Below are 14,765 nucleotides of genomic sequence, written 5' to 3' on the forward strand. Positions count from 1 at the left end.
GCGCACTGCCTGGCACAGACTGATGGGAGCTCGGGCTCCAGCCCCTCACGGTGAAGGTCTGCGTTTAAGGTCTGTTCCACAAGCAGACCCCCAAACAAGGGTTCTTGGAAAAAGTTATAGGGAAATCGTCCTAAGCAAAACTAGCAGGAGAGTAGGTGACACAGGGCTGGGAAGGAAAAAGGCCAAATAATCCAACAAGAACCCACAGGAAGCAGCTGTGTTTCTACCCCACCACAGAGCTCTGGAGACAGTGTTTGCAGTACTGTACAGTAGGAAAAGCACTGGAGTCCTTACTCCCTAGAAGCTACTGGCTAAGAGTTGTCTCTGTGTGGCTATAAATTGCCACGTACTTCTGAGTGGCCCAAGGCACAGCTGATTCTGTAGCCTGAGAGCCCAGTGCCAGAGGGACACAGACGCTGGACATGAGAGAATACTGAGATACAGTGCACCTCCAGACAGTGAAAGGATCCAAAGGGATGTGGACAAAGCATCAGCAACCAGCTATCTGGGTTCCCCCAGGCAAGACACAGAGGTCAGCAGAACGCTGGGTCAGAGTGTGAGACAATCTAGGACACGAAAAGAAGGGAAATGGAAAATAGCTTTGGACTGAGATCAGTGGCAGCAACAGAGACTGGAGCTTGTAGCTGGGCCTCTCAATCTTTGTTGTAAGTCCTTGCCTTTTTTTTTTTTCTTTTTTAAGCAATGTGTGCCCAGAGTCACCCCCTTGCCACAAATGGAATCTGAGGTCACCAGGCACAAGCTGCAGCAGGCACTGGCAGTGCCCCACCTAAACCTCTTGAAACCTCCAGAGAGCCAGGATCCGCATCCAGGTATGTGAGGCTTGTTCTAGATCTCTACTCTATGAAGCAGTCATTTCTGCACATGCCAGGAAACTACACATACCATTCTCTTTCTCTTCCTTGCTAGAAAGAAGCATCCTTCAAACACCTCCACCTAAATATTACTCTGCCCTACCATCTGGTGGGATAATTCTGAGGCATGCATTTTATACAGTTTCTCAGCCTTTCCCTGTGAGAGTGAACTGCAAGGCTCCTTCACAGTGGCTGTTTTGATAACAGATCTCCTTTGTAGAGGCTTTTCTTCCCTCCCTCACTTCTCTAGCCCCCTGTTGCTATTTTCTGCTCTTTCAACATAAACTACATACACTCAATTCCTTGTCTGGAAGTCTGCTTCTGGGGGATCCAAACTATAACAAACAGTTAGAGGAAATGAGTCTTTGGTAATTGAACAGAAGTCTCTCACCTAGACCAGGTACATAAAAGCATGGAGATTCAGGAGAATATTTGAAAAATATATTACAGTGCTGTGAGCCTTACCTTCTGAAAATCTCTATCAAAAATAAACAGAGGTAGTTTAAAACAGCAAGGACAGTGTTTAGTCAGTAATAACTCTGACAATGAGTCAATATTGCCCATGAACTTTAATTTCTACAGAGATGACAGCGCGTTTTAAAGAATGAAAGACTTGGGAGGAGGGCAAGCAGAAGTTTGCAGAATTAGGAAAGTGAAAAATTATGAAAAGCAGAAAGGGGGGGTGGAGACTGTTCCATATGAAATCCATCTGGATATCCAAACTGGCATGAAAGTTGGGCAGCTACTTTCCACAGAGATGGGAGGCAGACAAGGACCCCATCTTTAGGTGCTGTCTGAAACAAAAAGCAAATTCTCTTTGCAGCACCGAATTTCCTCAGTCAGGCACTTGTAGGGGAGCAAAAATCTGTCACTCCAAAATTAGTCTTTTTTGGAAAAGACTGATGTAATAGGCAGGACTCTGAAGGCTGGCTGGAGGTTGCATCTGAACATAAAATTTATGTGTAAACTTCTCTCTATAAAGACCTACTCTCCTGTGTCTCTTCACTGGAGAAGACAGAACTTAAGCCGAATACCATTCTCTACTGTGCCTCCCCTGGTAACTGCCCCTACTGACCTGCCCATTCTCTCCTCCACTTCTCTTGTCTTAACTAAATTGTTTAAGATGTCATCTGCAGTCAGGTGGTGACTGGCACAGTCATTCAAGTTCTCACCCATGTGTACTAGAGGCAAATGTGTCATTAAACTTCTTACTTTTTCCTCGTAATCAATCTCTGTGATTGCTCTAATTATTTGCCAGTCTAGAAGACTCCAGAGACAGGATGCTTTTCTTGTGTACCACCACACTTTAATGGAAACTACAGTCATCAGAGGGATGTGACCTTGAGCTGTTAAATCTGCTGGCATTCGTCCAATCTAGGCCAAGAGTGCGTTATTATTTAAGAGGCCTGGGAAGAACCTGGCCAGAGTTTGGGAGAGAATCTTTGTCACCTCTTCACATAAGTATGTTAAAAGGACTGAGCTGCTAGGGTGTTAGCATTTGTTCTCTATAGTTTAGACAAGTACTGAGTGACACGAGGAATCTTAACAGAGAAGAATGACTTGCTAGTTACATCCTCTGAAGGAGAGGTAGCTGACTTTTTCAGAACACAAAATACTTTAGGATTTTCCAAATACCACATGTGTATCATACAGCACAGAAAGCCAAGAGGAGGTAAGCTTCTCCCCAATAAAACTGCCAGTGTGAAAGGGAAAGTGGCCCCCAGGGGTGAGTGAATGCTTACAGTCACTGCTGGGAAACCAGGAGGTGGGGACTAAGAGAAAGGACTAGTTGGCACAGAGAAGATATCAAAGGATTTATGCTCAAAAGGATCCCCAGAGGAGTTTCCAAAGAATCCAAAGACCAATTTTAGTATCACCTAGGCCTAGAGAGAATGATGGCTGCTTACAACTAAACCTAGAAACAGCAGCTTGCAAATTTGAGAGTAATTTAGCATAAAAGAAAAAAAGAAACCCAGCGTATACTTTTTTTTTAGTGGTCGGTAACTGCACAGGTCTTTGACATGAACAGGCAGTATACCTCTAAAATCAAAACTGGGTTTTTAAACAAAGAATCCGTATCTTCTACTGGTTAAGAAAATCCCAGAAATCTCATGGGCCATGTTATGGGTTGAACTAAGTCCTAAAAAAGTATTCTGCTGAAGTTCTAACCCTTAGCACCCATGACTTTATTTAGAAATATGACCTTCAAAAATATCATCAAATAAGACAAGTGGCCTCTAGGGTTGACCCTAATCCATTAGGACTATTGTCTTTCTGTAAGAGGAGGAAGGGAATGGAGGGGGCAGAGCCGAAGCCAAAGGCTGTCACAGGTGGCAGTCCCTGAAGGGGGGTGCATATGAGGCTGAATAGCCCCAAGTGAAATATGGACAAAGTATTGTATGGGTGGAGACTCTGATAGGAAATATAAAGACTGCAGAAGCAGCCCCAGGATTCATGATTTCATCGTTCTCCATGATTCCAAAGTCTACCATACTGCCACCATTACGCTGATCTTCCGGAAGTCTATAGTGGGCCTCTGTAGAATATGGAGAGGCTTCCAGCACCCAACCTCAGAGGAGAAAAGCTTGAAGACTACCAGGTAGCCAAGCAACTGACATCATTCCCAGCTTTGCGGCTATTATTACAGGACAACACTGATATGAAATGGGTTGCCTGCTTGTGGGACCTCACCCACACATGTAAAGGGACTTATAATAATACTCACTTGCAGGCACACACAAAAAGGTTGATAAAGGGTTTACAAAAAAAAAGGGGGGGGGATGAGGAAATGAATATTCCAGGAAGAAAGAGAGGGAGATAAACTGGCAAATGTGTCCTACCAGTTTCACTGACCTAGAATCCCAGTGGCACATTGATATCTGGTGAAAAGCCAAGAGGCAAAGAGAACCAAAAGCCAAAAGACTATGACAGCAAGAGACCCCCAAAGCCCACATGTCTGCCTTTAGACCAGACCGGGCTGCTGAACTCCACCCTCAGGTCCCAGCAATGTTCCCTTTGGTGATGATGGGATTTGTAATTTCCTTGTGTTGATGGCTTTGGCCTGGAGTAGGGGTAGAGTCTAGGAAACCCAGGGATTTCCTTCAGGGAATCCTATCCACCTAACATTATGGCCCAGAAAGGAAGGCAAAGACCCAGAGCTGGGCGCTTCACTGAGCTGTGTGAGTGTGGGCTACTTGTCAGGTTGTTCAGCTGCTGTAGCTGCTGTTTCCAATGTCACTTGCCTGATTCCGTGCTGGCACATCTTGGCAGCTCCAGTGAGGATCTCTATTGTGACTTCTGCTGTCTTCCTGAATTGGATTCCCCCCCTATTGTCTGGCTGCCACATGCTATATAGGGTTGGAAGACGCCATCTTGGGACTGTGACTTTGTCCAGATTAGGGGCTCCACATCTTCGGTAGCAGAAGACACCATCTTAGATGATTTTTGTTTTAGGACTTCAAAACACTGGACACTGCTTCAAGTGAGATAAACAGCCACTTGTGGTCTCAGTCACTTTTTGATTTTTCTCGTTTATTAAATAAATCCCACTGTGGTTCCCTGAACCTGAGTGGTCTTGCAACCGTGCATGCAGGTGAAGAATTCAAACAGTGATAAGTAAATTCTTTGGGCACTGTCCTGGGCCAAATAATTTTTGGCGCAAGTAGTTGTAGTGCCCTTTATTGCCTGGTATCATTTCCTTATAAGAAAAGGAAAAAGCTACATGAAGACATAAAGCCACCATATGATCCACCGTAATGTGGTAATGAAAGCAGAGAAGGGAGTGTACATCAAGCCACTACCAAAAATGGCCAGCAAACTACCCATAGCCAAGAAAGTTAAGGAATGAGTCCCTTACAGTTTTCAGGGATTACACTGTCCTGCTGAGACCTTGGTTTTGGCACTATGGCCTATGGAATTGTGAGAGAATAAATTTCTGTTATTTGAAGTCATTCTGTTTGTGGCAATCCTAGGAAATTAATGGGAGGTCTGCCATAGATTTTAAATCATAGTAAGAAGGGCGAAACTCACTGTATAAATGTTTGAAAGACAATAGGAACACTCTAAAGAATTCCAAAAAAGAAACAAGGCCTCTTATAACAGCATCAAAAAGAATAAAATAAGTAGGAGTGATTTCACAAAAGAGGTATAGATTTGTCTGCCAAAAACTACAAAATATTGTTGAAAGATTTAAAAGAATATCTAAATAAATGGAAAGAAATTCCAAGTGCAGTAGTTGGAAGACCTAAGATAACTGATGGTGTTCTACACGTTCAATGCAACCGCCAACAAAACCTCAGCTGGCTTCTTGGCAAGAATTGACATATTCCCAAATTCGTATGGATATACAACTGCCGCAGAATAGTCAAAATAATCTTGGAAATGAAGAACAAAGTTAAACACTTCATAATTTCAAAACTACAGAGTTACAGAAGTCAAGAAGTGTGGCACTGGCATAAGGATAGACTATTGATCGGTGGAATACAACCGAGTAGAAATAGAGAACTGTATAGAATAGTAATGAGCTCTGAAATGAACTCTTTCATTTAAGGTCAACTGATTTTAGACAAGGGTGTCAGTACGATTCAATGGAGTAAAGTTATCACGTTAGGTAGAACACTAAAACCAGGAGATTTGCAAGCATCTTAAAGGTTATATAGAAAAGGACTTCTAGAGATGAATCAACAATGTAGAATGAAGCATAGGGAAGTGGGCTGAAAAATTAGAATAGCATTGATTAGAGGGTATTTTACCCTGGGGTCAGACTATTCTCAGGAGGGATCCAAGAAGAGGTCAGGAGCAGGCTGAGTGGGGGTCAAAGTTCAGGGGTCTGGGCGAAGAAGGCAAACTTACCAAGTTTGTTTGGTTAACAAGCATTTTGTTCTGACTGAGCAGGAGGAACAAAAACCATTCAACAAATCATTTATGACATTAACAATGGAAATGTGGAGGGTCTGTATCTGGGTTTATCTTTAGTAATTAGGGAATTCTGTGAGAGGATCTAAATCACCATCAGAATAGGGTTCTATGCAGTAAGCTCTTTTCCAGAACACTGAAGGCAGGTGTGTATGTGTTTGGGGGTAAGGGAAGAGAGGGGTGTGCTTAAGTTGTTACTATTTTCTAGGAGACACAGGGTTCAGGTAAAATTCAACATCCTCATTACTTATGTAGGAAGAGAATAAACTGTCACTTCCAAACATGACTTTTTGCCAAGAGAATTACTTCCTGAGAAGCGCTCTAAAGGCTAGATGAAAATTGCTTTTGATATTTATAAGTAAACTTCTCTCTGTAAGGACTTCTCCCAGACGACCTAATCTCCTTATCTGTTTTCAATGGAGAAGGCAAAACTAAATCTGCATAACTTTTGTTTCCTATACCAACCCCAACTCCACTAAATGCTCTAACTGTATTCTCCTTCCCCCCAACCTTCCTTTCCTTAGCTAGGAGATTTAAGATGGTGTTTAAAGGCACTGGGTGAGTTAGTCATGCTGCATCTCTCCCATGTATATGAGAGACATACAGAAGGTTACTATCAAACACATTTTTGGCTTTTTCCACTGATTCATCTATGTGATGCTTATTTAACTATTTGCTAGCCTAGAAGAATGTAGAAGGAGTCAAACCCTTATTTATATCCAAAATGTACTACTTTAGCAATCAAGCAAGAGGGGGAGGGAAAACAAACTTTTATAGAATTCTGTAACCAAAGCCCTCAAAAGGAAGCTATAAAAGGAAAGTATTGTAAACAAGAGAACTGGAGTCTTGCACTATCCCTATCCCAAACTCTAAGAACGTCAGAGAGTGTCAAAATTGTCCTAAAGAGGCGATCCGGTCTCAATGTACTAGCCAAGGAGTACAGAAAAAGCCGCTAATCCTTGCATTTTAAATACTGAAAAATCCATCAATTCGATTATCAGAATTTAAATCAAGGAGGTAATACTGTCTTTAACGAAGTCTTTACTCAGAGGACTAAGGACACATCACAACCTTGCCGGGATTGCACATGAATGCTAAGCCAGGATAATTCTCAGTCCTAGGCTAAATAATAAGGGCAGTAAAACACAGGGAACACAAAAATATTAGAGCATAATACAAGGAATGTTGCCCTAAAGACACAGATGAAAATGAAATCCTGTGTATGAAAATGACTTCCTTCAAAAAATATATGAAAAAAAATTTTAAGAGAAAAAGAATTGTTCAGTATTTTTGACCATTTTTTAAAAGCATTTTTAATAAAATGCTTACTTTGCTAAAAGTAAGAAACAGTTTAGCCTTAAGGATAACATAGAGAAAATATCACAGCTAAAAGTAGAATTGCATGAAAAGGAGGAAAAGGAGAAAATTTAAAATTCAGTGACAATTTAAATGTTCATTGGAGGCTGCAGAAACAGAAACACAGCTAAAATTGAATTGTGAATGAGAAAGAGTAATAAACACAAAACTCATGCAATGCAAAAAGAAAAACAACAAACATAAGTAAGAAATTATTTTAAGCTAGAAACTATAGCTGTTCAAATGGAAGAGTAACATTCAGAGACAAAATAGAAAAAAACTTTCACAAATATCAGATTCTTCAAACCAAAAGACATACTAGGTCCCAGGAAGTTTTAGTGACATAAAAATTATATCTAGTAATTTTTCTATTAATGGTGAAATCATTCAAGAGAAAAGGAACTAAAAAACATACAAAAGAAATCACAAGAGGAAGATAGAATAAAGGAAACTGAGTCTGAGAAGAGGATAGATGATGTAAATGAAAGTTTTGGTTTTGCTGAAGTTATATTCTACATGCACATAGCGCACAATTACATAACATATTTGAAAATCCTAATAAAATAGACATATTGCTAGGGAATAATAGTTGTAAACTAACCTGCCTGAAACCTAAATAGATCAAAATCAAATCACAGAATAACTGAAATGTAATAATTTATATTAGAAGGTTTCTTCCAAGTAAAGTTCTGCAGACAGATGAATTTACAGCAACTCTTGCATTTTTTGAGCAGCAAAAAATTCCCCCCAAAAGGTGATTACTCTTGGAGCCTGGAAAATTTTGGGAAAATGCTCTCGGTTCATTTTATTCCTGAACTCAGTATCACATACATATACGGCCAGATCTGAGCCAAGGATAAAGCATGCTGTACTACATTTCTCAGGCCCGTGATATTGAGCTGCTTAATCCTTAACAAAGTATTTCTACTCCTTCTGAGAATGCTGATAGCATCAGTGTCTGATGAACATCCGTGGGCCATTTTAAACTGGTAACGTAGGAGAGAACAACTATTCAGAAGGTCATTGATAACCCAGTGATTGACCCTAGACAGCCAGACTTCCCTGGACCTGATAATAAAGACACCTTCCCTCATGCTCTAATATGTCTTTATTTCCAATATGGCGTTCATTCACTTGCCACTGGTGACAGAGTCTTTAAACACTAACTGCCAGCACCTGTGGTGGCAACATAGATTGAAAAAGAACTTCCTTTGTGCAAACAATCTTCATGGTTCAGAGTCAGGATTTCTGAGTGAGAGGGATATTACCTAGTCAGTAACACACATGCAATAACAGATGACTTTCACCAGAAGCAAACACAGTGGATATTCAGGTACACTTCTTTCCATTGCAGTTTTTCCCTAAAAGTTCTAAAATAGTAAATCAGAAATAAAATGTATACATATACCCTTTGGCAATGAGGATACAATTAGCAGATATAAAGGGCAAGATTGGTGTATAAAACCATCACTACACTGTTATTTAACAATAACAATTAATTGGAATGAACCTTAATATTAAACAATATTTATTACTGTTATTTTTAAAGCCTTTAATTATAGAATATTTCAAATTTTCTCTTATCAACATAAAAAATCTAAGTGTTATATATTTATTTATAAGAAGTGAAAAAGGGGGCCTCCCTGGTGGTGCAGAGGTTAAAGTCGCAGCTCTATCAAGCTATCTCCAGCCACTGCAATATCGTTCAATGCCTGGCTGGAGAGCTGACCCACATGGCACAGCAGACCTCTCCTGTCTCACTTAGTGCTCCCCTCAGCAGTGTATTTTTACTGCCTGTTCTGCTCCCCAGTCTGTCTTTGGTTATTCCTCTCACCTCCAGCATATCTGGACAGCTCCCCAGTTCTCGTATGCATAAATAAATAAAAATAAGTCTTAGAAAAATGGGTGAAACTGTCAAAGAATTACATATATATACAATAGTAGATGCTGACATCTATATGGACCCTTCTGAATCAAAACATGGACCTGAACTGGGCTGAAGTACTACAGATAGACTGGTAGAATTGAAGCAAATGTACCTCCATTCCAGACTTGAAGAACTGATCCATAAGATACAGGTACTTAATCATGAGCATGAATCATTTACTTCCTCCAGCCTGTATTTGCTAGATATTTTTGCTGAATTTAATACAAATTAGAAAGCAGAGAAGTCTATTCTCACTTACTTTCATGCAATAATATCTCCATGGAACTAGGGGAAAAAATGCAACTAATCAACTACAAATTGACTGTCACTTTGTGATGACTACAAAAATATTTCACATAGCCTTAGACAGAACTGTTTGACCCAAACAGTAGAGCAAAGCAATAAGGCTTTTGTTATTACCTTGCCAAATCTCCATCCTTATGGCTGCACAAAACTCTCCTCATATTATCTTTTATGCCTACATCTTAATTTCAAATTGTCATTCAAATTCATTCCTGCAACGAAATTTATCCAACTTTGAAGTAAACAATAATCTATTCATACAAAAATAACAAAATGTTTATTAGTCATTTTACTTATCCTAAGGTGGCTGTATTTTTAAAATGATGAGTTTGTTTGCTAATAGAAGAACTACAATAAAAGCAATATTTAGTCAATGTATTTGAAGATATAGGGTCCATTCTGGCCAAATCACACTCAGCTATCAAAACCTTCAGTTTTGCTTCTGTAGATTCATCCAACCTCCTTTCAAAAATACAAAAAAAAAACTATGAAATATTTATCAGCACCTTTTGCCTGCAATGCAAATCAAAGCCAGAAGAACACACTACCTCATACCTGTAAGAATGGCCTGCACACCAGAAACAACACATGTTGGCAAGGCTATAAAGAAAAGGGAATCCTTGTATGCCACTGGTAGGAATGCAGACCTGTCAAGTGCCCATGTGAAACAGCATGGAGGTTTCTCAAATACTAAAAATAGATCTGCCATATATTTCAACAATTTCATTGATAAATATCGACCCAAAGAATGAAAAGTTACCAATTTAAAGGGAAATGTTCACTGCGGCACTATTTACAAGCTGTATAAATGTTCTAAGTGCTCAAAGACAGGTGAGTGGATTAAGGTGAAGTGGTAATATACACGATGGAATACTACTCAGTTATGAAAAGTGATGAACTCTTCTCATTTGCAACAACACACATGGAACTAGAGGGGATTGTGCTGAGTGAAATAAGTCAGAAGGAGAAAGACAAACACCAAATGATTTTACTCTGAGAAATAAAACAAAGGAATAGATAACAACAAAACAAAACAATCCCTTAAAATTGGACTATAAATCTGAGTCTACTGGAGGCAGAAAGGAGGAGGGAGGGAACAAGTTGGGAGAGAGGCATCCATGTTCGATGGTGAGGATTTTGTACGCTTTGGTGGTAAGTATGATAAGGTTCATCTCTCTGTGTAACAATGTATTCCCCTAAATTATGCATAGTATTCTACCTCAATAAAATACAGATGTTAAAAATACATAGTATGTAGTTAGGTCTGCAATTGCTACATCTATACTAAACATGTACAGCTTTTTTTTCCCATTATTCCCCAAACAATGTAGTATAACAACTATTTGCATAACCTTTACATTGTGTTAGAAGTGACATACTAGAGAAGACTTAAGGCATAAAATGATGTTCACAAGTTATAGGCAAATACCTTATGCCATTTTATATCACTGACTTGAGCATCCAGTGACCTCCTAGCACAGGGGTCTTAGGCCAATCCCCTGAGAGACAAAATCCCCATACACACACATATGTGCACACACTCATGCACACGTTTGTATAACGTAGACATTAGTAGGGGGTGTCTGCCCACATTTTGATGGGTCACCACATTTATCTCTAGCTTCAGCGGGTAAATGCTGACTTCCTCCAGCAAGTTGCCACAGTTGATGTAAACTAAGGGAAATCATGCCCCCATCCTCCCACACAAACCCACAGATCTGATGAGGACACCCTACCCCTTTGCCTCACTGGAGAGGATAGGGGTGAGGCACACTCTCTGTTCTAGTTCCCACTCTGTGGGCCTTGAGCCAAGACCATACTCCTAGGCAGAACTCTCTGGGCTGTGCCAATAGTCACTCCCATCCGTGGCTTTCCTGAACAGCACTCCCTTGTTAAAACAAGGTGCCTGACCCAGCACCTCAGGCTCTGCTTCTAGGGGCCCAAAGCTAAAATAGATTTGTGTCTTTTTTCTAGGATAGCCTGATAGCTAACTTGATTTATTCCTGAATCGATTCATCTAATAAAAATATCACATACGCACAGTTTTCAATGAAGATAAGAACGAATCAAGGGCAAAACAGAAAAAAGGACGGGAGATGCAAATTTCAATTTCTGCGACTGAGTTTTTTTCCTTAAATATATAAACCCATCTCTGGGTTCAGAAATGCTGCTTCAGGCCAACCCCCAGTTCAATATAACTCATAACTTTCACAGTTGTTTTTTGTTTACAAATCATCCTCATCTGACAACCTTTCTTATTACCAAAGGGAATGTGTGTGTGTTCTTCTTTATACCTACCTGCAAATATAAATCTATGTTTTTGTTGCATCACTTATCTAAATTTGTGGGTAACATTCATGTTTTTTATATATTTATATAGACTGCACAAATCCACTACATAACAAAAGCTAAGAGACTTACTGAAATAAAATATTTGCTTAGAAGACTATCAGGGAAAACAGACTAACATCGTGTATTTATAACCTTTTGGGGGTAGGGAAATCTTAAGCATTTATATTTGGACTCAAAACGCATGTGCAAGCTTCAGTATTTAGAAATATTTTCCTGTTTTCAGTTTCTCTGTTAATGAGCAAATAAAGTATCCTGTCACCTGCAATATGAAGGCAAGACACGCGGGTGAGCGCTTTTTCTTTGCAATGCCAGAGTAGAATCTACAGAGGAGAAAGCAGGCTTGTAATGGGACATAAGTAGTTGTGAGAAGAGACATCACAGGCAGTTTCCTGACAGAAAGACTGAGATTTAATCACCCGAAGCTGCTCTTGCTGCCTCTGCCGGGGCGCGTTAGCTTCACCATGAGGGAGCGAGAGGCTGTCAGGACGCTGTAAAACAAAGGGAGCCGCTGCCAACGCGCTGCCTACGGACAACATATGACCCTCATCCGCCATTTATTTTACTTCTGCACGTTTTGATCTTGTGTTGTGTTACCTCTAAAAAATACCGACTCTGTAGATCACTACACAGGGACATAGAAGGAGAAAAGTTTGTTATCACACCCATGAAAAAGGAAGGGGGAGAAAAAGAGCTTCTTTGGAGATTAAGCTGGATAGAATTCTACTGCTGAGCAACGATTCATTTGAATTGTAATTTCAAAAGCTATTACATTTTAGAGGAACATAATTAAAACTTCTGATTTGGAAAGACGAATAAGATAATGTGTGTGTATTCTGTGTATTACAGTAGTATTTCCAAAGGAAGGGATGTCCTTTCAACCAGGGAAGTCACCTGTACCACGAATGTGACCTTGAGTAAGTGGCTTGTCTCCCAATGAGTTTGTGTGGAAGGTGGTATAAGCACAGGTAGCACACAGCTTAATAGAGGCACAAGTAAGATAATGTATATAAAAACCCCACAGATATTAGTGCCCTCCCACTCTGGAGATAGAACACATGAATCTTAATTCCCATACTATCCAATTTTACCTTGTATATCCATTTCTGATTCACTGATATCATCACAATTGTCCAATAAGTACTTGTTATTAATGTGATATAAATTTAAAGTGATTATGCCCCAAAGCTCACCTGTATGGGGAGGTTGTGAGGTTACACAGACAACAGAAGTGAGATAAAAGAGGTATGTTGTCACCATATTGAAAAAAGGTTAATTAATTAGAGAATTTCATTAACTTCAGAAATGATTCATCAGGAAATAATTTTGAGCCTATAGGAATAGAATTACATGAAATTTGCGACACTGAAATACTTATTACAGATGTTACTATTTTTGCCCTTGTGAAATTTTAAGGATGTAATCATGAGTATAATCATAGCTTCAGGTATTGGGCTGCCACAATGTGTTCTCTAGAAGTCCTTACAATGGCTGAGTAGTGACCTCTGTCCTGAAAGAGAAGCAAGATAGGTCTTCCTGAAACCTAAGAATGCGAGCTTGCTTAGAAAAGGGTCTCTACTGATAAAATGAAGGACGGACCCGAGATGAGGTTAGCCCGGATTTGGGAGGGCCCTGCGCGCAATGACTGGTATTCCATGTTAGAGAAAAGGCAGAGGGTCATTAGACAGGACACAGAGGAGAGGAAGACATGGAGACCTAGAAGGGGTTGGAATGATGTGGCCTCAGAAGCTGAGAGGGAAGGAAGGACCCTCCCCTGAGCTTCCACAGGGAGGATGGCCCAGCCCAGACCCTGATTGGATTTTAGTGAGTTTTTTCTTTTTATTCATAAGATACATCCATTTTTAAACTTTTACTTATTTTTGTTATTATTATTAAGTTATATATTTATTTACATTAGTGTTCATTTTAAAACAATGTTTACTTCCCTCCGATTTCACCCTCCCCCCACCACTAAAGTTCCCACATTCCTCCTTCTCTCCTCTGATCAAAAAGTATATTGTTATTACAATACAAAACACAACACAGCACAACAAAAATAAACAGACAATTATAAACCAGGGATACCCCACAGGGGAGGGGAACAGAGAGGGATCAGACCTTGATTTTTGATGTCTGACTTCCAGACCTGCGGATGAATAAATGTTTGTTTAAGCTACCAACTTTATGGCAATCTGTGTTCTCACAGTAACTATTAGAAGATGGTCCTCTACAACTTTCTATCCTGAGACACTGACTCAGAAAGGAAAGGAGCTGACTCAAGCTCGACGAGCTAACGCTCCTGAGACAGTACTCACAGAACTGTCCATTTAAAGGTCTTTTTATTAAAAGCCATATTTAAACCTCTTTTTGAAAATACTCTTCCTTCTTCTAACTCTGTGTCAGGAGCTGTCTCTGTTTGGCTTGTTTCTTACCATTTCCTAGGAAAAAATAAATTCCACTAAACATGCCTTACATTCTCAAATTGTTAATTTCCACCATTTTATGTCAAAAAGCTCCCAGAGCGGGCTGAGGGTCTGCTTAGTTAATGAACAACCATCCATATGGCAGAATTTGGGTTGATTCTAGGGGGATGTGGTTACTGCTGTCTTGACTGCTGTGAGGGCTGAACCGTAGGAGGAGCATTAATCCTCCTAGCTCTTATTTATTCATAGTTTCTGAAAGGGGCTTCTGGGTTCCGACATGGTATTTCCCAAGGATCTAGGGTTGCCAGATCATCTCTGAAATGACTCTGACTGGCCCCACTAGAAACAAGCCTTGCAACTGCCAGGGGATTTTCCCATGACAACTAGACCTGTCAATCACTCCCAGGCCTGGGCTCCTGTCCACCTCCACCAAGGCAGCTGTCAGAGCCTATTTTCAAAGATGACGCTTTCAGAGGCTCCCCCACCCTCTTCTCTATACTATGGTCTCTTCCTTTATCCTCACATCTATTTTTCAACACTTGTCTGGAGGTATGATTTACATAAATTAACCCATTTGAAGTGGATATTCCATACAATGTATACATGTATATACAATGTACA

This window comes from Condylura cristata, unplaced genomic scaffold (assembly GCF_000260355.1).
Source record: "Condylura cristata isolate star-nosed mole 26May11 unplaced genomic scaffold, ConCri1.0 scaffold00021, whole genome shotgun sequence".
Lineage (NCBI taxonomy): Eukaryota > Metazoa > Chordata > Mammalia > Eulipotyphla > Talpidae > Condylura > Condylura cristata.